We start from the raw sequence: 24,691 nt of genomic DNA, 5'->3' as shown, positions 1-24,691 counted from the left end.
TGACGTAATACTTGAACGGCCCCCTAGCAATAGAAAGGGAGAGGAGCGCGCTGTGAGCGGGAAAAAAAATCACTGCGTGCTATAACGTACGTATTCGTCTTTTTTGTTGGTTTGTTACTTTTGGGCGGAAGTTTCTTGGCCACACCTGATAAAAAGTTGGCGACGAAGACGACACCCTTAGCAACCCTCCTGGCCGTATTTCCGCGTAAACATTAACGCGATCGGCGGCGAAAAGCGACGACGTGTATGTGGTGCTGGTGAAGAGTTCAGAAACTTTCCATTTCCAGATGACGATTGTTTTCGACTCGTGTGGAATTGAGGTTAGTTGGCTTTTTTGCTTATCCTTTCAAAACCGAATGAGTGTGACCTTCATAAAAATGCGTCCGTCTTGAAATTGGTTGTGTGCATAAACATTATGTAATCTATTTATGAGTCTCTTTTCCCTCACGATTTCGCCTTAATATTCTGACTCGAAATAAAAAGATGTGCTCCGTCTTCGTTAATGCCATGTCTATAGAGCATAGAAGCGACAAGCATCGCGCATATTATAATCCAAGGGGGCCGACCTTAAAAGAGCGGGCCACTCTTAAAAACAAACATTATTCACTTCATTGGTTTTGAGAACTGCCTCGGGCAACGTAAGTGATCTATAAATGTTTCACCATTCACTAAAGTGGTCTGGGAATGGGCCGTGGGTCACTTAGTTGAGATAAGAAAGCCGAGAGTCACTAAAGTGATCTAGAACAGTGCCTCAGGTCACCTAATTTATTTGCAAATGTGCCGCGGGTTACTTGAGGAATCTGGTTACGTGTTGTATAGTTCATTTTTACAAAATAACGTTTCAGGTCTCATGCGGCATCACATGACTCCGAGGGCCACAGGTTGAGCATGTATGTTATAAACTTTTAGTTCGTCATTTTAATATGGGAGCGGGGTAAGTGCCGAAGCTAATAAAGCATTTTGGATGACTTGCTAATATTGGTTCGGAACCGTGAGTGAAAAATTTTCGGTTCGATTTTATCTTAAAAAAAAAATTTAATGTAATTAATGCAGCGTTCGCGCCAATACGCATCTGATAAATTCAATTTTGCTCCTTGAAATTTCGTTAAGGAGTGAAAATACTCCTTCAAATTTTGGGGTTTTTTTTCTTCCAAATGGGGGTATTTGTTTATTGTCGGTAATAAATAACTTTTACAAAAATAGCCCTTAAAATTTTTCGTAAAATTACTCAAGTTTTCTTTGGAGCAGTGTCATCTAAAAATACAATCTGGCGCATCCAGCGACTCGTAGTTTAGGAATCACTGGTTGAGAGTTCGGGAAAAAAAAGTCCCTTATATCACACGAATAACAAGTCTGGGCTCCGGAACTTCGCCTCCTAGATCCAATTGTGTTAACTTGGCATGCGAGATGGAAAAAAAATTGCTACATATCGATTATTCAGGAAATTTAAAATAATAAAATTTGAATTTAGTACAACCTCTCTTTTGCGGATAATTGGCAAAAAAAATCGTCCGTAAAAGAGGGGTGCCCCCGTTAATCAGGGGTATGAAATTCATACTTTTTACGAGGGGAAATTATTATTAGGCCATATAAGAGGGGTGACCGTCAAGAGGGGTTCTACTTTATTTAAATGAACTATTTCGAGGTTTGTTTACATAATATGTTGATAAAAAATGCATTTTCCAAGGGGGTGCGAGAAGGTAAGTCGCATTGCATTAGGGGTGCGGGAAGGAAAATATTTCAAGAACCACTGTACTCAGGGACGGGCCCAAGTATTTGGCAGCCTTGTGCAAAAACAGCTTTGTGGCCCTCTAGAACGGGGTTTCCCAATCGCCGTGTGTCTATGAACACTTTGGTGCACGTCAGGTTCACATTGTCACCCTAGAATGAATATCAAACTACTATTCATGGCCATAAAAAAAACCATTCGACAATAGATTTGGACGATAGTGTCCGCTGCTCAGCTAAAAAATTGCAGGTGTGCTCCCTAGATACTTATAGGTTGGGGGGGAGGGGAAAGCTGTCGGGGCTGGAGAACCGATTGTGTACTCAGGGCAGCAATTAGACACAAGTATGCTTTATGCCTCGCTCGCGTAATTTCGAATTTTAAAAGAAGAATTCAGCGCCCCCTCAGCATCCGGTGCACTAGATCCCCTTCGCTATTTTCCTGGCGTGGGGGAGTGGATTCTGTGAAACCTTAAGACACATGCATAAATTTTAGAGGTCTTGGCAGAGCCCCTAGACTAAGATGCATTGGCGTACGCAGGGGGTTTGGGGTTCTAACCCCCCTCCCCCCAAGTCAAGATTATAGTGTTATTTTGGAAGCCAACTCGAGACAGATAATTTCAATTAACTTATGAACTTTTTAATAATTTTTAATTGCCTTTTTGTTTCTATTTGAACTAGGGTGTTGACTTTGTTATCACCAATACAACTGCAACATAAAAACATGGGAAGCAAATATAAAAAAATCGTAATATAAAATGTTTTGATTTAATATTTTCAATGCTAATATCAAGACATTATTGCTTAGATATTACCCATTTCTTTGCTTTCTTTTTCATTTCTTCCTTTTTGCACTTTTTATCCCTATTATAACTTAAAGAACGTCCGATAAAATTCCATATATTCAGTATTCCTATATTTATTCACATCTGCGAATAGGTGCGTGAAATGAATAGAATATACTTTTATTTATCTTTTCTCAATCAAAAAAAAAAAAAAAATAAATAAATAAAAAAATGAAATAAAAATATTATATGTTAAAAATATATACATTCTATATCACCGGAGCACCATTGGTCCAAGGTTAACAATTCACCTTACAAAACTCGGGCAACACCATTAACAACTCGCGAGCAGGAATTTGGTGCTCCCGATTACCACTTTTCAATCTATTTGTTTCTCTCGGGAACATTTCACTCTGTTCCTAAGTACCTTTGCACTGCCAAGTCCATTATACCAGAAAGAAGGGTCCTTGTTTTTTGGTTTTTAATCAGTGCCGTAATTGGAATGTTAGCGCTTGTGAAGTTTATCTTCTTTCTCTGGCTTTCCCAATATTCGCATTGATATATAAGATGTTGGGTGGTGCCACTATCTTTGTTGCAGAAAATGCACATCGGGGACTTTCCATGAAACCTAGCTTGAGCAATTCCTGTGGCACCCTGTTGCGTGAGTAATTGATTTATATAAAAGTCTCCTTGAATTCTTGTGGTGCTAATCTTAGGGAAGATAGCATGGGAATCCGTATGGCGAATCACACTCGCCGGGTCGGGGTAAGTAACTCATACTTTTATATATCGTCAGTTTATATAATTACCAGTACTTTGCCCTTTCAACTCGGATTTGGCTCCCCTACCAGAGCGGCCCCAAGGATCCACACAGCCCAAGAGCCGCCTTTGTCATCCATGGCATGTATCATGCTATTGGTACTTTTCTTCCTTACCAGAGTACCTTTCCGGACCGGAGGCTGTGCACTTAATGAAACATCCTGTATATTGTGAATTGTAATTAGTGAACTTATGACGTGTCGTGTAATTTTGATGTACGAAATTTATCTTTGATCTGAAATGAACTCTCCTTTTTTCGTGAGTATTAATATTCTTTAGGTTGCCTTATTTTAGTTATATTTGACATCCATATTTTTATAATCATCTTTTTTCAGCCACCTCGTTGGGCATTTTGCCTGTTGTGGCACATGTAAGAAGGTGTGGATGAACTTAGTCGTTGCGTGACCTGTAATACAATGGAGAGTTCATTTCTAGTTGGTTACTTCTACCGAATATTGTGTTACGTTATTTTACGAAGTAAAAATAGAAAGATCGGTCATAACGTAGAGACCGAGAAGAGGAAAACCATCTGAACATTTTCAGCATACCGAGATTCAACAGCTACGTGTCAGCCCATGAAAACGGGAAAGCATTCATTCTGCAGTACAAACGAGCCCGTTTCAGAGCCTCAGCAGAACAACTGACCGAAAATTGAATTCCTCTAGCATTTTTTTCAATTACGTACTTAGTTGGTCGCCAGTTAGTTTCACTCTCTTCCATCTTATCTTTCCCGGGAGGGGGGAGAGAAGTAGATGTTATTTATGTTCCAAACGACTCGCCAATCAGTGCGAGTTGTGGTAGAGAATGCTTGTTGCTTCTCTTTTTCCTTGAGGAAGGCGGCCTTGAACTCCTACAAATTGTATAGAAGAGAGGAAAGTTAAAAAAAAAAATTCCTGTGTAGGAGAAATGTAAGAAACCGGTTTAGTTTTGTATTAAACCATTAATTTTCTATAAAATGGCAACGTAACGTGTTGATTTTAAAAACTTTTTCTCAAATCTAGTGTTGCTAACTTTTTTTCCAATTTAGTTCTGATGTAATAAGAACTTTTTTTTAATAATATTTCAAGTTGTTTTTTTTAATGCAAATTTCAAAAATTCTTGTAATCTTTGTACCGTTGGCAACACTACTCATATCTACCCTTATCGCTATTTCTCACTAGCTACTAACCAGACACGACCCAGGCTCTGTCCCTCTCGGGATATAAGCCGATATTCTCACTAGCTGTCATTCGTTTTTGTGATGCCGAACGATAATGACAGACATCCGAGGATAATGACAGGTTTCAATCACAAGGGAGAAAATGGTGATTAAATTATGACTGAAATTATGGAAATGACCTAACTTTCCAACCGGGAAAATCAAAAATAACATTCTAGCGGCTGAATATATACCATTTTTCTTCCAACTATTCCCTCACGTGTAAACGAGGGCAGAATTTTCATTCCAAAGTATATATGCTCAACCCATGTCCCGCAGGCTAAATGTGTCCCTTGGAGTCATCTGATGTAGCCCGCGAAATGATTTCCTGTGGCCCACGACAAGGCGAAAAAACAAAAAATTCTAATTTAACAAAAAAAAATTTGTATTTTCAAAATTTCCCAAACACAAAATCTATCAGGCCGGTAGCCAGAAATCTCGTTCGGCGGGGGGAACACTTGCATTTCAGGGGGGGGGGGGAGAGCCAAAGTGATGGAAGAATAGATTCAGCCATCTTTTCCCCTTCCAGTCATTTTCGCACATTTCGGGGGGGGGAGGCAGACTCCCCCATAAGTCCCTCATTCTCGCTACGTCCTTGCTCGTTATACACACAGGTCACATGATTCATCTCAAAAACCCACTGTGGAAGTTACGGAAGTAGTAACAGCAGATTTTTTTGCTCAATCATCATCGGATGCTAGTGACGACCAGTAATCTCGACGAGCAAAATTTCCCTTAAAAATGTTAAAAGTTTTTCTATTAAAAATTCAAACTAACGTGCTGCCGTCTATTGGTGAAAATATTCAGTCAAGTATTTAGCAGGGGAAAAAGAATTTGCCCGAAATTCAAAATAAGTTTCAAAATATCATATTTTTTTGTTTGGTAAAGTATAAACGTTTCATGAAGTAACTCTCTGATAACTCTAATCATTCTACACTCTGGTTAGAGCATTATCATTCATAACTTGGTGAAAGAAAAGAAAGACGGGAAAAAAGTTTTCTTCGCAACCAAAGATAAAATTTGAGTCTGATCTGGTAAAAAATGTATAGTCCACGCTGCAACTATTTACGTAGTTTCCTCTTGCGCTGATTTGAGAACACTGTCTATGAGAGAACATATTATTGTAATCGGGTTCAGCTTTTCCTGGTTTATTCAAATTACATAGTTGTAAACGTATTCGGGTTTAGCTTTATGGTTTATGTAAATTAATTGTATAGTGTTTAATTTTAATTTTCTTGCGCAGAATTGTTTCAAATTAGTTTATTTATTAATAATGAAATTTTCTTATGGGTTTTAGTCAGGAGTTCAAAAGGAAGAAGCCAGGTGTTTCAGTCAAATATGAGGAGGGTATAATAATAACCCTTTAAGACCGAGCACGATCGATCGTCTTTGATAAAATACTTAACATTCATATTTTCACAAATTCCCGGGTCTTAAAGGGAAAATCAAAAAGAACTACCTACTCACACATAGGAATACGGCTTCGAAGAAAACTGTCATTCTTTCCATAAATCGGGACGTTTCACGTCTTCAGGGTGTAGAGTTTAATTTTGGAAATAAACGTAGCCGCGTAAATCGCGGAGTCTTTGATGGGTGCACCTTCATGCAATTACATATTTGTGCAATTGGAATTGTTTGCGTCTTTTTAATTCCCCACCTGCTGGTGTGTGTCGGTGCCAGTTCTAGTTTGGGTGCTTCGTTTGCGTTTTCTGTTACATGAATTTCCTTTGTAGCAAGTAATACTGGGTACGGTTTGCTAAAGCAATTGCGTGTTATTGTCAGGGTGAGAAGTGCTACTTGCTGCTACAGCAAGAAGAAACACCAATTGATCTTTTATTAGACAAGCGGCAATTTCGGTGGGGGTCGAAGGTGGCACAAGAATTTGAACGAGTGCGGAATGCGAGAAATTTTGCCGAGCTCTGCCCTCAGGGCTATTTCAACGGCGTAAGGCATGGCAGGCTGAAGAAGTGAGAAAAAATCTAAGTTTTCTGGTTGTTGAAAAAATAGACTTTTTACCAAAGGCTTGTCTAAGTTGGGAAAATCCGCAGTATTTTAACGCAAATTTTGCAGGTAGAATTTTGTACGTTAAGAAAAATTTTGAATAGTTGAAGTCATCACGAAATTAAATTTATTTAATTCTGGCATTTCTCATCTTTCTACGAAATTAAATAAATTTAATTTCGTTGAAAGATGAGAAATGCCTCATCTTTCAAAGATGAGAAAAAATTCACCGACCAACAATTCACCGCTAGGAAAATTCACCGCCGGAAAATTCATCGCCAGAAAATTCATCGCTAGGAAAATTCACTGACTAACAATTCACCGACAACAATTCGATGTGAGTCAATTAGCGTGGGAGTGAGCGATTCAGTTACTGAGTCAGTAAGAGAGGAGTGAGTGACTGACCTACTGAGCATGTGAGTAAGTGACCTAGTAATTGAATGAGTGAGTGAGTGAGTATGTGAGTGAGGAAGTGAGTGAGGAAGTGAGTGATTAAGTGATTGAGCGAGTGACCTAGTGAGTAAGTGAGTGAGGGATTGAGTGAATTAGTTACAGTTTTAACCTAGTAATGTCACAAATGATTAAAAAATCTGATTGTTCTATGTTATATTGTATATATTACAATATCAACCCAATGGCATATTTATAGCTTCAGCAGTTTCGGCTCGGCGTGATTTCAACATATGACCCCCTCCACTATTAAACCCCCCTTAGGAGTCGAATATGGAAAAACCTTTCTTAGTCGGTTCACGTCGTGAAGCAAAACTATTCGCAAAATTTGATATTTATAGCTTCAGCGGTTTTGACTCGGCGATGATGAATCAGTCAGGACACATGTTATTTTATATACAGTATATAGATGTAGATACGCACAAAGACACGGGATTTCTGAAAGTTCATCACCCATGGGGATCACGAGGTGTTGAAGTGGTATAGGGGGAATCATTGCTGAGTAAATCTGACATTGCTGAGTAAATCTGAGATTGCAGAATCCACACCAATGAAGTGGCTGGTAACAGCTAGTTCATCATGAAAAATAATCCATTGCTTACTGATGATCAACAATGTTTTTTATTATATCAAAGTGATAACAGGAGATGATTTTAAGCATTTTAGGAAGTTAACCATCGCGTATCCACTTATTTTATATTAGTTATATTATATTCAATTCTCTGTTATTATATTCCTTTTAACGTTTCGTTAGAAGATTCTGAGTAAAATATAGAGTTAATGGAATTATTGAATATATTCTCTTGTGCAACAGCAATTTGTAATTTCTTCCGTATCATCTCAATTTCTTCTAATAAAGTCATTATTAAAACTTTCCGCCATATCTTTAGGATCACTGACTAGGTCACTCACTCACTTATTCACTGGGTCACTCACTCACTTACTCACTGGGTCACTCACTCACTTACTCATTGGGTCACTCATCCACTCAGTAGCTCACTCACTCACTTACTCACTGGGTCACTCATCCACTCAGTAGCTCACTCACTCACTCACTCACTAGATAACTCATCCACTCAGTAACTCACTCACTCACGGATTCAGTAGCTCGGCCACTCACTCAGTAGCTCGCTCGCTCACTCAATCATTCACTCACTCAATCACTCGCTCACTGACTCAGTAATTCAATCGCTCACTCCCTCGCTTTCTGACTCTCATCGAACTGTTGTCGGTGAATTTTCCTAGCGGTGAATTTTCCGGCGATGAATTTTCCTCGCGCTGAATTTTTCTAGCGGTGAATTTTCCGGCGGTGAATTGCATGGCGGTGAATTTTCCTTAAACCGGCTATTGGTCTATCTCAGTGAAACCCTGATATTGGCTGGTTCCTTCTCTACAGCGTAAGATTATCTGAAAATAAACTTTGAAAAAGAGATCCTAGATGGTTGAGAAGTAATGTTAGAAAATAAATTAAAGTGTTAGTTAAAAATAAAAAAATATTTTTTTTTGAAGTTATAAAATTTTTCTGAAGAGATTTTTTGAACTTTTTGAAAGGGGATAGTAGAAAATAAAGAATGAAGGGAGATAGAAAAAATTCTGGAATAAAAATTGATCAGTAAAGGCCGAGGCCTAAAGTTCAGCTTGAGACCACTTTCTACATAGGCGGCACTGATGGTAAAGTCATAGAAAAGTTTCAGTGGGATACCGTCCATCATGTTGTCTTCAGCCATGAGAGAGACAATGGTACGGAGATCTTCACTTGTTTTTTTCGCTAGTTGGCTAAAGTTCCTCGGTCGGATGGGCGTCCTCGAGGGAGGGTCGAAGTTTGTCTCGGCCGGTGTCGGAGCTTGGACCTGAGGATGTCCCGCAGACATTGAGGGGGGCGGGGACTAGGTCTTGCCGCATGGGAACTTTTCTCCTCCAAGAATTTTTTAAATTTCAGGAGTACTGGTTTCGGTAGAAAAGAAGTCACTGAACTTGTCTTTTTCGGCTCAAAGCCTGAGACGAGATGGTGATAGTCTGGACCTTGGGTCGATCTGAATTGAATTTTTTGCCGTGGTATTTTGCTTCTAGGCCCCTTTCACACGTATTGCGGATGCGGGTCCGCATACCCTTTCACACGAGTACTAAAATGAAATTCGTGAATAAAAACTATTCGTAATTTTTATAATTATTTTTTTCCTTCATCCCTAATTCAGTGCCCATAGGCAGCCCAGAGCCATTCTTCGGTGGTTTAATCTAGAGCCCCATAGAATATCTGTATAAAGATGCCTTCATTCTGATCCTCACAAGTAGTCGATGGGGGAAAATATCTTAAAATATTTTCAAAATATTTTGAAAAAAAAAATCTGTCTTTTCGGAAAAATATCAAAGAAAAATTTCAAAAACATTCAATGATGTTCCAAAAAAAAATAAAAAAATCAGGAGATATCAAAGAATTTGATATATTGTTCTGATGTTTTAACCCCGGCATCCGATGATAACAACTCCTTAACTTTAGATCCTTCCTACTCCCAGGGTTATATAACTAAATAGTTTTCACTTTAATGAGCATCAAAAAAAAAAAAAAAAAAGAATAAAATCAATCAATGGTCATATCCTTTGCCTCGGCCATCCCCCCATCTGTTCTTTGTCTTTTTATGAGAGCAAAAGACTTATTCCAGAGAAGTCCGTCCCTGGAAAACTTAATCTTTTCAGTTGAACTCTCTTTCTCCTTGAAAAAAAAAGATCAGTCATAAAAAATGGGCCTCGCAAATGGTGAAATCTTTTGTGTGAGTTTTTTTCTTTGACTCCTTTCATATTGGTAGGGTTTGAAGTTGAAGCTGCTTCAAGAAAACAAGAAAAGGACTTTGTCCCACCAGTGGTCATTTCACTGGAAAAATGACCACTGGTGGGATAATATAATAATCCCCACCAGTTAACATGTTAAAAAAAGGCTTGCAGGGACCTTCATATGGTGTTTTTAAGGGTATTTATGGCAAATAATTAAAAAAATTCAGTGCAAAATCATCTTTAAAAAGTAGCCAAAGATGCGAACGAATTCGCTTCGCATCCGCATCGTGTGCATAGCTCCGAATAACCCAGTTGTCAAAACTTCTATGTGCGGATGCGGAGCCCGCACTTAGGTTTTGACACATGTGGACGACGTCCGGACCCTCATGAACATTTTGTAGTAGCGGGGAAATTTCGGCTCAGTATATTCCAATTGTTAAAACTTCTTCCGGACCCGCGTCCGCATCCGTGTGAAAGAGGCCTTAGGTATTCCGGGCACTTTTTGAAGCTATCTGGGTGGGGACCCAGGCACAGAACGCATCGTATTTCGTAGTATCTTTTTCCCGACGTGGCGACGGGCGCGCACAGGACGCTTATGACGAAGATTATCGTCATCTATTCTTCGATTTGTGTTGACGATTCAGATTTTATATACATCTGTCCGCGGACGGTGATTACGATTTATTATTCGTCCGTTGACGAGACAAAAAAAAAAATTGCCTGGATTTTCCAGGCGTGCCCGACCTTCGGGAACGCTTTGATGTCTGTATCGATGGGGAGCGGGGCGCGTCTGGTAATAAAAGTAATAAAAAAAATGTATCCTTTTCCGCACTTTGTTGCACTTTCCGGGATCGCGAATGTCCGTTCATTTAATGCACCTATACTCGTTGACTCAGGATTTGGCAAAGTGCGAAAAAAGGAGACAGCGACGGCACTGGAATGCGTGAAAATTTCTGATGAATTTCTCCACCGAAATTTCAAGATGGTGAAGGCGTTCCAGCTTAAGAATTCTGAAGTTGTCATGTTTTGGGAAGAGTAATTCTCCAAGATTTTTATTTGGTCTTTCTGAAAACCTCGACTTTTTTGATGTTATGGCCCAGATTTTCAATATGGCAAGTTGAATGTCCGCGATCGAAGTGCCGCTCTCTAGACCTCTCAGGAGCACTGCTAAGTAGTCAGACCTCTTTTCTTTCGGCTCGATGAGCAGCTGTTTGTTGTAAAGCCCTTTTTTCGCTGTTTGAAATCATTCTGCCTGTCGCTGAGCTTTGAAGTGTACGGACTGAGGCAGAGACGGGAGAGCTGATTATCCCTTTGAAACCATTTTCCGTAGCTGGAAATGAAAAGAGTCCTATCCTCCATTGAGGCCTCTGATTCGTCAGGGAGCGGCTCTTGACCAATGGCAGTAGGGATCTCATTTCTCGAAGTTGTTGGAATTAAGTCTGGATTTAGTGGTGAATTTTGCTCCTCAACTCGCAGATTTGAATCCACGGCTATGATATCGGTGATTTCCATTGGCTGGGATTACCTTTGTCTCCAAGACAGGCGGGATTGAGTCTGTTACTGTGATTTCCTCGGAAAAGGATTTTTCCTGAGTCTTTGACCTAGAAAGAGAAGAGAGAATTTTCCTCCTGCATCTGAGGAGTCTTTCTCCGGGATGAGAGGACAAAATGTGCCATCCTGGCCTAAGGAGAGCCCACGCCAAAGCGGCTCGAGATTTATACAGCTTTGGTCCACGCTTTATCATGGCACTTTACAGCAAACAGCTACTCATCGAGCCAGAAAGAAAAGAGGTCTGACTACTTTGCAGTGCTCCTGAGAGGTCTAGAGAGCGGCACTTCGATCGCGGACATTCAACTTGCCATATTGAAAATCTGGGCCATAACATCAAAAAAGTCGAGGTTTTCAGAAAGACCAAATAAAAATCTTGGAGAATTACTCTTCCCAAAACATGACAACTTCAGAATTCTTAAGCTGGAACGCCTTCACCATCTTGAAATTTCGGTGGAGAAATTCATCAGAAATTTTCACGCATTCCAGTGCCGTCGCTGTCTCCTTTTTTCGCACTTTGCCAAATCCTTAGTCAATGAGTACGGGTGCATCAAATGTACGGACATTGGATTGGTGTAAAGGCTTGACCATGCGGGCAGGCACACGATGTGAGGTCCTGAAATAGGGGGTCAGTCTTGATGGTGTCCAGGAGAGCACTAGTTGTCTTCAGAGTTTGACAGATGGCTTCCTCGTGCGAGATGACGTTCGCTTGGACATTCGGGTTCAAGGCCTCAGTGTTCGCTGTTAACAGGTCGCAGTCAAATGCGTTGTTGACCAAGGAATGGTGATGCAGAAAGCCGTGGCCCTCTTTGGAAGGTTGCTTCGTCAGGGTCCGTGGCCCCTTGGAGGGAGCTTTCTTCGACCTCGCCATGTTGGGTTCAGTTCAGTTAGACAGGAACGGCACCTCGTTTGAACGGCTCAGGTTTTTGAGTTGAATTTTACTCAAAACTGAAATTGACTGAATGACTTACTTGACTGAATGAGAATTGGATAGCTGTAGGTGAAAAGGAATGAAATGAACCAATGAAAGACGGGGTTAATTTTTCAGGAAGAGAGATATTAAGTTAGAACAGCGGTTCTCAACCGGTGCTCTGCGGAGCCCGAAAAAAACCCCCCAGTAAATTTGAAAAAAAATAATTATAAATATTTTTGAATAATAAAAATAAATCAGTAATTTTGATGGATAAATAAAAAATAGGCCTACATTTTTCCGCCGTAGAAATTATATACCAGAAAGGGCTCCGCGAGTCAAAAAATGTTGAAACTGCTGAGTTCGAACTTTTCTATCTTCTAAGTTGATTTGGGGGCGATTCGAAGTGGAATTTGTGTTCTCATGACGGAGTGATAGGAACACAGTGATTAGCCGGACCAAGGAAATGGACCGAAACCAAAAGATCGAGGACGTGGTAAGTCTGGAGCATCCGTACTCTCTTTAGTTCTCATGCTTAATTTGAGAATGATGAATCATAACTTTTAATTTTGTAATGTTGTCGTAAACTTCTAATATCGCTCAATCAGTGTTATCGCCTTGTCTATTAAGCGCAGCTGACTCATGAATAAATATTCATGTATTTTAATTTGAGTTGTCGTTGATTGCTTCAGTGTTTCACTCTGGTGCTATGTGGTAGAACCGGGTAACTACATAGTTGGGGAAAATTGCAGCCACAACACATACCTTGTTTCGAGCATCGTAACATGAGTACTATTTAAAAAAAAAAAAAAATGAAAAGTTCAGTTAATAATTCAGTAATAATTATTTATAATTAGCATTTGTTTCCCGCGGTGCGCAATCATACTGGGTGCGGTTTATATGCTGGAGTTCTGTCCCTGGTGCGTCTGACTACAATGTTGGCCCTCAAACAAAGAGAAGTTGCCCACCCTTCATATATATTTAATTTCAAGTGGAACTGGTATCCTCTGTTGCGATAGTTGATAGAGCGTTGGGTTGCCAAAGATCGTTGGTTCGAATCCCGCTCGAGACGTCCAATTTTTTTTACTTTACCCATGTCCTTCGTTTTTTGACGGTCTTTGATTCATTTTCCTTCACTGTTATTGTGTGTCAATCCGTTTCACAAGTTAAATGCTGGCACGTAACCAAATTAGCGTTTACTTGTGCTGGAAGTTGATATTAAGCGCCTCGACATCTCCGGAGGGGTGCATGGTCATACGTTTGCTGCGGGGGGGGGGGGTGGTGGTGACAGATAAACAAGCTTGCCAGCCCCGTGCGACTGTGCTAGCAGCGACTTCCTATCGCGTACTAAAGTTCCTGGCGCAGTAGGCCGGTGGTGGTGTTTTTCCGGGACAGAAGCTCCTGTGACAAAATACTCTCACTCCCCAGAAATCAAGCAATTCCTTGTTTTTAAAATATTGTGATCACATCTTAATTTGAGCAAGGAAAATGGAAGAAAAACGTTTATCTTCACTCAACAGTGACTTGAGCACCACACACGTAGTCAGCACCACCTGATAACGAAGAAAACGGCTGCTCTAGACGTTATACAACCTAAAAATTGAACAGAATGGCTACACTTGCTAAATTCTTTTTCCTGCATGGAATTTACCAAATTTGTACAATTTTCTCATACGTACGAAGCGTCTCGCATCACTTTACAGAATTTTTTTCCCCTGTCGGGTCATTTTTCTGGGTACAGCTTATTTACGAGAAATTATTATTATTTTTTATGTTCCATTGTAAATTAAATTGCTTATTTGTACTAAAGTATGCACAATAATTGTTTCACGCACAATTTCTAACTTTCGTTGTTGAAATTGGGTTCATTTTAAAATGGCTTCGAATGGAATTTTAAAGAGTCCCATCCCCTCCCCCCCTTTTTTTTACGGTTAGCCCTCTTCTGCGGCAGAATGCTTTTATCCCCTCCGGTGGCCGCCAAAAAAAATCTTACTTGTAAGAGTACAAAATGTTTTGTTTTACTATATCGATTAGGAAACACTTGGACGCCAGTCCAAAAATGCCTTCACTGTGCATTTAATATTCGCAAAACACTGCAATAATATCGATAGCCTAAAGAAAAAGTGTTAAGCAACCAATATATTGAACCTCGCCATACAAATAATGGAATCATTTGGGCGTTACTCTTGGAAAATGAAGTCACTTTTGGCAGGAAAAGAAGAACAAAAATCGAATTTCGTTCGGGTAGTAGGCTACGACACAACGTCAAATGATAGCCAAGGACATTTAAGGAGGCAAACAGAAAAACATACGAAAGTGTCCGAAAAACACTTCAGGCCTTTCTATAATTTGATACTGAATGGAAATTTCGGTGTGTCATGTAAAATTGACCACATGTCTGTTCCACCCTTCGCCAAACTTTTCGTTGCATGACAAAAATCATTGATCAGTCAGTTGAGGATTAGTCGAACGTTAAAAAAAATAGATTCAGGGTGGTGTTTTATTTGATGATATATAATCGTCGTAGATCTAAAAAATACTGCCAATTAATTACTAGATTATGCCGATTAATTTAAAAACATGCTATTGATAAAATAAATATTGGTCCGTGGTACATTGATACGCAGCACACACATATTTTCCCGCATTTTATTTATTTTTTTACTTTATTTCAAACCGAGCACAACTCAGGTCTATCGCCGTGGGCAATTTACCACCTTGTGTGTTGCGCCGGAAGTGTAAGTGTGTATACCTAACACTCTGAGTGCGTACTTAGAGTTGTCTGGTTTTTTCAGTGCTGTCATCTATATGTCAGAAGTGAAGGGTAATGATTGAATATTTGTACTGTTTGTAGGTCTGTTGCTCTCTGTAGCGAGACTTTTTAACGGGGAGATCGGCTCGCATTCGCGCCTCGAAGTGGGGAACCACAGAAAGCCAACTTCAGCCGACCGCCAATGTGGTGCTGGTGGGGTTCGAACCCGGGACCTCGCGTTTAGGGCGGCCGTTACCAGATGTGGGGTCCGATGTAAAAATAATCGCGGGGCCTTGTGAGCACCACAAATTTTTGGTCAACCGAGCGTAAAGGGTAAAATGTTGGTTCTCTCCCTCCAAAGAAAAAATCGTATCCATTATTAAAAAAAATTACGTAAAAATGTTGATACACGAGTAAGTAAAAAGCAGTAAAGCGGAAAAAAATTAATTTTTGTTTTTTTAATGAAAATAATTTACAAGTAATTAAACAATACGACTCACCACTGCTTATTTTCAAATGTTTTTCAACAAAACTTCACAGCTTAGGTAAGTTTTGCCAATTATAACTAATTATAAGTGAGATAAATGCATAAATACGTGTGTATGATATGATATGATACGTGCTGATATACGTCGTATAAATGCAAAATCGTTTAACTGAAACTTAATTGAAAATGGCACCCCCCCCCTTATCTCCTCTTCCGTAAAAATTTCTTTAGGGAAATCAAAAATTATTGTAATTTAAAATCATATTTCATAAAATTGAAATCAAGAAAAAAGTTTTTGATTTAAAATAAAAAAATTGTTTTATTTAAAATCTTAAACAAAAAAAATGGTGTGTTTTGTTGTTCGGTTTCTATATCCAAGCAAAAAGTCAATAAAGCATTGAGCTCAGCTCTTTTGGTAAAAATCCGTTTTTTTTCAGAAAGATCAACGTTAAATGCGGGTAAATGGTTATTCCGCATTTAACGCTGTTCTTTCCAAAATTTCCTCCGTTTTTCGAATTCGAATATCTCTGTGAATATTGCGCTTAGAAAACATGGAATTTTTTTTGGCATCAGGAGAGACAGGGCAACAACTTTCTAATTGGAAGTTAGAGGACAGGAGACCGTATAAAAATTTAAATTTTTTATTATGTGAGACACTATATTTTAACTCTCGAAACTGGTACAGGGTAATTTTTGAACACATTTCGAGCATTTTTCGAATTGGAATCGTTCCTCTACGACGGACGGTTGATGAGATAAAAACTGATTTAACGGCGAGTGCACCGGGCGCGCGCCCGGGACCCCGACTTCTAAAGGGCTCCGCCGTTAATCCGCCACTGGATAAAGGCCGTATTAGCACGCCCTGTATATAGATGATGCTGAATTCTGATGTTGGAATGTTACTTACAATAACTGTGAATTCTTTCGAAATACTACAGTAAATAGAAATGAAACACCTTTTGCGTGCTAGAGGGGAAACAACGCGTAACTATACCCAAAATGAGAAGCGAACAACAGCTACACGCGTTTCGGAACTGAATGAAGTTCCTTCTTTAGTAGCAAAGAAAAATTAAAAGATAAAAACTCCTTATAGTGGGAATTACTCGCTGTTTAAGACTGAGTCGAAATGATGTTTATCCTAAATATTTATCTTTTAATTTTTCTTTGCTATTGAAGAAGGAACTTTATACAGTTCCGAAACACGTCGATGATTATTTACAATGAAACTTAATTCTAATGTTTCTTACAATCCCCAAAGCAGAATATGCCGAAATCTGCGACGTACGCGCAGAACAGTTAGTTCTACTGTAGAACAATCTAGAAAAAATTAGAAAATTATAGCAGGGCCGCAACTAGTGGGGAGTAGTGGAATCTGGTGCCGCTGACGCTGGACTAGAGGCTGCACCAATTTCACCCTTTAACCTCTCCTTCAACATTACAAAGGGGTATCAAAATGCCTGCTTGCCCTGGACGATCAAGCATCTAGTTGCGGTCTTGTATGTAACTGTCATTCATAAATAAATTTAAGAGTTTGAAATAATTTCGCAGTAAAATCTTTGGTTTTCAGAATTTTGTTACTAGCGGCCCAGTCTTTCCCAATTCATGGTTCATTTGTCGCTCCCCAGAATAGTTTGGTAGATATTTTTACTTATAAAAGAACCACTTCAAAGAGTAAATAAGCATACAAATCAATATCTCTGGCTCATCGCGACGCCTTTGACCAGGGCTGGAACTAGAGGGTGCCAGAGGGGCAACTGCCCTGGGTGGCAAAATTTAAGGGGCGGTAAATTTCAGGTAGAAACAAAGGACACCATTATAAAATTAACGAATTTTAAAATGGTGGGGACGGCAAAAATCCTAGTTACGGCCTTGCCCCTATCGAAATAGCCTACGCCCCTATGAGCCATAACGCAAACTTTGAGAAACACTGCCGTTACTCATAATTGTTGTTCCACTCGTTTTCATCTCAGCAGAACGTAGTTTAGATGGGGGGGGGGGGGTAAGACAAAAATTGGTGGAAGAAATTCAATCACTTAGAAGCACTTGAAAATGATTATAATGTTTTTCAACGACTGCAACGATTTTTTAAGGACCTTTTTCCAAGGATTTTCAAAGAGGACACGAACACTGTCCCTATATGCCAGAGCTTGACCATCGTGGCGACTAGAAAATCGGTATTGACACCAAACATTCCCTGCATGTGATTGCTAAATTTAAAAAATCACAGGATCACAAAAATAATTTCCTATTTCACTGCAGTGTGCCTTTCAATGTGAGAAGGAGGTGGGTATATAACACTCCAGTTTCCAAAATTTTTTTTTCCATTCCCCCCTCCTGAAATATTCTTCTCTCATCGCCCCCCTTCCCTCCCAACGGGCGATATTGGCCACTTTGGGAAACACTAATCTCTGTGTGATCATAATAATATATTCATAATAACAACTTCAATAATAATACTCTGCCCCATTCTTCTAATCACCTAATAATATTACCCCAACTCTTTGAGTTGTCTGAGCAATAATTGCATGCTCGGCTCTCTTTCACACCTTCCGTAGTTTTGTAATTTGTGAACTCCGGATAATCCACCCTCGGATAATCGAGGTCCTACTGTACTTTGGATTTCGATAGCAATTCTTGTTCCAAAAACAATGTTTGTCGTAAAAGCTTTGGCCTCAAGAATATCTGTATAAACCTTTGATGTACTTGCGAAATGCCCTAAAAAATTAGAGAAACTGTTAATGAGCTAGTAGTATTCACCAAGAAATACTGATGATCTCCTAGAAGTTGAGCCTTGATGAAGGATGGGTAAGGATAAAACTATCGGCCTTTGGCATAAATGGCCACAGGCCCGTAGCCAGAAATTTTGTTTGGAGGGGGGACCACTTGCATTTCGGGGGGGGGGGCACCAAAGTGGTAGAACAATAGATTTGGCCATCTTTTCCCCTTTTTTCAGACATTTTCTCCCATTTCGGAGGACTTATCCGCCCACTCTATCGCTATATCCTTGGATGGCGGTATCTATGAAAATTTCAAGTAAGTTCTCCCGCCTCCTCAGGGAAACATTTCCAATACATCTGGCTGCCCATTCGTGTGTCTATATCGTCCCTTTTTTTTAGTGCCTGCCAGCATAATTAGTGAATTGGGACTACTTTATGAAGTTTTATGATCATTTTTATTTGTTTTGTACCGAGAACTGACTATTTATGATTTGTTGAATTCTAAATATACAGATACATTTTGGGTCACTTATACACCCATATTGTGCATGCATTTCACTGTTTATGAAGGGGTGGCCACCCTGCTTCCTTAGGTAATTTTTACTTTTTTCAATTGAAGAAATTATTTTTAATTTGTGAGCGATATTTTTCTTATGAATAAATGAGTCTTGTAACCAACTTGTAGGTGACCCCGCACACTGATAATGTATAGTAGGCCGTCTTTACAATGATTAAGTGATAGCTATTATTGAATTTGTTTTAGTTTCGTTTCTCATCTAAACACACAACCAGAAGGGCAGAAAACTTGAAGGGGGGGGGGGGCGTAACTAGGATCTTTGCAGCCCGCGGCAAACATTTCGCCGCCCCCACAACTTTGAAATACGATAATTTTATAGCGGTGCTCTTTGTTCCCACCTAAAAACAATTTCCGCCCCTAAATTTTGCTGTCCTGGGCAGTTGCCCCCTCTAGTTCCGGCCCTGCCTGGTGTGGCCGAAAAATTAATTTTTTCGGTCGCAAATAAGACGGCTTCGTAAAGGAGGAGGATGATAGAAAAAATGACCGAAGGGCTTCTGAAATGTAGGGGTGTGATGATGATCACTCCCCATAAGCTCTTTCCCTTTAAGAGGGAAAGAAACGGAACAATCGGAGCAGATAACGAAAATCCGCAGAGCAAGGTGGAAACAAACAGGATTGTTCAAGTCGCGCACCCCGTTGAGTGGCCTCTCTCTCTCCTTCGTCTCGCTTCTCGAGTATGTGCACTGTAGAACGACGAACCGTCTCTATTATACACTCCCGTAACTCTTGGTCGCCCCACTATGTGCGCGGCCATAGAGATGTGTATCAAGCGGTATCGTTTTTTCATCTCAATAACGGAATCGTGATGACAATTACGTACTCATACTAGTAAAAATTTTGTCCGCCGAACATGGTTTCTTTGCTCTTTGTTTTTTCCCTCATGCATCGTTGTTTTGTTCTTCTATCCTAGTCCGCACGATAAACGTACTTTGAAAGCTTATCTGGCTCATTTCCAAAAGTTGTATGTTCTCGCCAAACTAAAAAGGAACAATAACGACAGGCACATGTTGAAAAAAGTGAGAAGGTCTCGATATTGCTTGCTCGCGTCTCTCGGGTAACGGCGGCTGCTGATCTTGTTGCTGCAGCAGCGAGTTCAATACCCTGCCGAAATCTGTAAGCAGAACAAAAAAAAAGACTATTTTTTGCATGGAACGTAGAAATTGGTGAATGGGTGAGTGATCCGCGTGCAGCAGCCCTTGCTGACATCACATTCCGTTAATCAAGAAAGCTCAAGCTGGAGGCAAGCCGCGAAGAAAGACTTCTCAAATTTGTATTTTGTTTTGTTTTTCTTCTCCTATCGGATGAAATATCGTGCATTCTGCAGCTGCACGTAACGTGATACTAACTGCGCGCAGTTAAAATATAGAAGGTACACAATAATATGTGCAGTACACCACATTTACGGAATAGCAATTGCGTTTTTTTTGTCCACGTCCTGTTTCACTTGCGGGGGGGGGGGGGAAATCAGCTAAAGTTTGCGTCCACTCCGTTGCCCTTGAGAGATTTGCTGGACTGTCGTACATAAGCGGATAGATCCTCATCGAACGAGAGGGTGATGTGGTTCACCGAGGGTGAGGATAGTTATCGGGGGGGGGGGAAGCAAAACTACTTTTGCTCTGCCGCTTATGCTGATACCATTTTTCGTGAATGGTGGATCTTTACCCCTCCCCACCTATGTACCGTCTATGCTCCTGTGCAATGTGAACGAGAAAATAAGCTGCGATGATTCACGGGACAAACAAAGAAACTAGAAGTCCTGAAAATAATTTTCTTGTATGAGGGGTCGTTCAAGTATTACGTCAGCAAATTTTTAGCAATTTTTGACTCCCCCCCACTTGTCAGCAAAATTTCGTCAGCACTGCCCTCTACCTCCTAACGCATATTGATGGGATCAGAAACGTACGCGGGAGGGAGGCATAGGGGGCTCAGACGAAAAAAAAATTTTTATGTAAAATCATAAAAAAAAAAAAAAATCGAAAGAAAATACCTTTATATGTTATTATAATCAATTTCTGTTAATTTCAATGCTATTTAAAGGGTAAGAACTCAAACTTTCCCTTTAAGAAATTCATTGCGACCCGCCCCCCTCCCCTTTAAGTCATATATGGTAAACCCTTGACCCGCGGACCAAATGCGGCCCTGAAGGTTATCTGATGTGACTTGCCCCCCAAACCCAATTTTGTAAAAATGAACTAAGCAGCACATTTACAGATCGCTTACCGTGGCGCAATTCCAAAGCATTTAAGTGGCACATTTGCATATGACTGAAGTAGGTTCGTGGCACATTCAAAGATCACTTAAGTAACCCGTGACACAGTTCCAGAAGACCTGGGAGGGTCGTAAAAATTCCAAGTTTTTTGTGGTCGAAGTGGACTCTCCCCACCCTTTCTCCATGAGTTTCTATTCATGTCATCCTTTGCGTTGACGTTCACCCTTTCATTTCAATGGATTTTCGGGAGATAATTTGTCTATATATATATACACTGAAAACACCCCTTTCCTCACAGTATTATCTCTTTGTAGAATGCAATCTTATCTTTCTATAAATGAAGACTGGTATACATGTGTGTGAGTGCAAGGAGATGTGATCCATACAGGTCTATTGTGTGAAAGGGTCTACTGGTCAGTAAGCGCGTGTACAGCAGCAATTTCGTCTGGTGTCCTACAAGTAGTCATCTATCACCCTTAGCCTCACTATGATTTCTCCAACTGCGCGCCAATGTTGGTTTTTTATAGATATAGCGCACACAAAAATTTTAATATTTAATTTTGAGTTACTTTTGAGTTCATCTTTTTTTTGTTTGTATGATATATCAGAAACAAAAGGTAACCACAAATAATTGTGATGTTGTTCGTGGAATGTTTCATGAACGCCGGTATAAAAATAAAATAAATAAATTCTCTTGCAATTCAGTAAACGCAAATGGTGTTCACTGTTGCATCATACCATGCCCCAAAACATCAACAATTGCGACAGAGGTAATTTTTTGAGAAAAGAAGTATATAGAGTCTCGATTTAGATCAATCCTTTCAAAAGCAGGCTTTTGTTTTGTACTCATTCAGAACAATACGTAAGCAAGAAAAAAAAGGGGTGGGGGAAGAGTTGTATCGCGCCTTTGAATACTTTTAATGATACGGTGGGTGGGTGGAGTATTGAATTTGTATTTCAGAGCAACCAATGCACAAAATTATGAAACTCGAAAATAAAATTATTTGAATTTGAGAAAATTGGATTCAACATTAGCTAAGGGTGGAACATAAGTACATTTTCATTCACTTCCAAAAAAATCACTCACACACACAGATCGATTTTTAATCGAACTGGCCAGGGAAGCAATTCAATCTGGCGATTGACGAAGAACCTTTGGACAATGCGTGCCACGTGTGGTCGCGCATTATCCTGTTGAAATATGGCTGTGGGCAAGCCCTGAAGGTAAGGAAGGACAACTGGCTCCAACACCTCGGAGATGTAGCGCTGGCTTTTTAAAGTACCGGCAATGCGTATTAGAGGAGTGCGAGAGTGATATCCAATACCGCCTTATACCATAATACCCGGTGCAGGACCAGTGTGGCGGTGCATAACGCAGCTGTTCAGCATCCTCTCTCCACGGTGTCTCCAGACTCGAATCCGACCATCGTGGTGTTGCAGACAGAAGCGTGACTCGTCAGTAAAGACAATTTCATTCAATTGTGCCGTCCACATCCTTCTTTCATCGCACCATTGGCGGCGGAGACGTCTGTGGTTCTGCGTCAAGGGTAGACGAAGCAATGGACGTCTTGCGGACAGACCACTCTGCTGTAAACGGCGTCGAGTGGTACGCGCAGACACTGGATGATGCGGTACAAACTGAATGTGCTGTGGTTGGTGATGTGGCTGAGCGATCCGTCACTGCCATACGCACAATACGCCTGTCATCACGTGAAGTGGTGCACTGAGGTGGATGCGATCGAACAAGTCGGTCCGTCGTACCCTCCTGCATCCAACGATCACATATCCGCATTACAGTTGTTTGGTTTCGTCCAACACGACTGCCGATTTCCCTGAAAGATAATCCACAATCTCAGTAGGCCACTATCCTTCCTCTGTCGAACTCGGATACTTGATCAAAAGATGATCGTTTTTTTGAAAAAACCACAAGAAAAACACAATTGCCGTACTTCAAATCGTCGAAATCTCCAAGCCTTAAATAGCGCTTTGAAGTGGCGCCACAGGCGCGCGTGATGTGCGTCTGCGCTGAAATTCTAATTATTTGCATATCTCACCTCCGCTAATGCATGTTGTAAATTTCATATTATTTGCATGCTTCCTTCAGGGTGTTGCATTTGCGGTGGCCAGCAGTGTATATATATATTTTGTGTGAAAAAAAATGATAGGAATCATCTCTCTCTCCCGGTCTCCCGGGTGGTAAGGTATGCTTATAGTGTAATGTATGCTTGATGACGTTAATAGTGGTGACGTTACAACGATGTCTTTATTATACTTTGTTAAGTTTCTCTCGCTGTCATCCTTATTTAAGATTCTAAATTGAAAATTAATTAAAAAAAATTATTACATTGATAGGTTTTCTTTGTGGTTTTCTTTCCATGTTTGGTGTGACCTTTTTTTACTATGAACACAGGGTCGTAGTGTGCCTTCTCGGGGCCCCAGGGCAATACTTCGGTTGCCCCAGCCTAGTTACGGCCTGTATGGACATATAGTAGTTTTCTTAGGTAGATAGAACAAGGCAAAGCGCTTGGACAAAGACTATCGTGCGGAGCGATCGAAGAAAAACCATTGGGTCGCAACAGGAGAGATTAACCATTTGAGAAAAACAAACCACATACTTAGGGCATCACAAAATGGCTATCACAAAAAATATCGAATTTTTTTTCTTTGCTGAGGATTGTTTAGACTGGATGAACAAAAAATAACTTTTCTTTCTTTGCTTGTCCGGAACTTTCAACATCTGTAATATTATTCCCCAGCGTTCTCAGGATCACGTGATAATTCCTAGGGGGTGGGGGATGTAATAGATCGCAGCAGTAGGTGGTCCTCTTGGGAATAATATTGGTTTTTCGTAGAAAGGACATGACCTTCCCCTCCACATCGCGGAGCAGGGCTGTTGGATCTTTGGCGGGTCCACAAGCCAGAGTTTTCACAGGGTGAAGACTCTGTAGTGAATTTATAGCATGAAAAAACAATGATGGTGATTGTTCCGAGCCTTAGGGAGATGATCTGAAGAGCCAAAAAAACTGGAACAGGCATGCGTATGCAAATAAAGAGATATGGAACCAATCAGAGTACGGCGCTGCGGTCGGCAACGCCTATATAACACAACAAGTGTCTGGCATAGTTGTTAGATCGGTTACTGCTGCTACAATGGCAGGTTATCGAGATTTAAGTGAGTTTGAACGTGGTGTTATAGTCGGCGCACGAGAAATGGGACATAGCATCTCCGAGGTAGCGATGAAATTTGGATTTTCACGTACGACCCTTTCACAAGGGTACCGTGGATATCGGGAATCCGGTAAAAAATTAAATCTACGACATCGCTGCGGCCGGAAAAAGATCATGCAAGAACGGGACTGGCGAGAATCATTAAACGTCTTCCGCAAATTGCTGCAGATTGCAATGCTGGGCCATCAACAAGTGTCAGCGTGCGAACCATTCAACGAAACATCATCGATATGGGCTTTCGGAGCCGAAGGCCCACTCGTGCACCCTTGATGACTGCACGACACAAAGCTTTACGCCTCGCCTGGGCCCGACAACACCGACATTGGACTGTTGAGGACTGGAAACACGTTGCCTCGTCTGACGAGTCTCGGTTCCAATTGCTTCGAGCTGATGGACGTGTACGGGTATGGAGACAACCTCATGAATCCATGGAATCTATGTGTCAACAGGGGACTGTTCAAGCTGGTGGAGGCTCTGTGATGGTATGGGGCGTGTGAAGTTGGCGTGATATGGGAC

At 40.5% G+C, this 24,691-nt stretch overlaps 1 protein-coding gene across 4 annotated transcripts in view; it reads left to right on the top strand.

The window, feature by feature from the left end:
• Positions 1 to 214: 214 nt before the first annotated feature.
• LOC149081157 (solute carrier organic anion transporter family member 4A1-like) overlaps positions 215 to 24,691 on the top strand; it is a 357,667-nt gene continuing 333,190 nt past the window's right edge. For all 4 annotated transcript variants that reach the window (XM_089237938.1, XM_089237940.1, XM_089237937.1 and 1 more), the window contains exon 1: positions 215 to 320. The gene's annotated coding sequence lies outside the window, so the exon portion shown is untranslated. The remainder of the gene's footprint in view (positions 321 to 24,691) is intronic.

Source organism: Pholcus phalangioides, unplaced genomic scaffold (genome assembly GCF_987345545.1).
Source record: "Pholcus phalangioides strain wild (caught in Gottingen) unplaced genomic scaffold, Ppha-v1.0 ptg000010l_1, whole genome shotgun sequence".
Classification (NCBI taxonomy): Eukaryota; Metazoa; Arthropoda; class Arachnida; order Araneae; family Pholcidae; genus Pholcus; species Pholcus phalangioides.
Note: the sequence above shows the minus strand (reverse complement) of the source record. Positions and strands in the feature narration are given on the sequence as shown.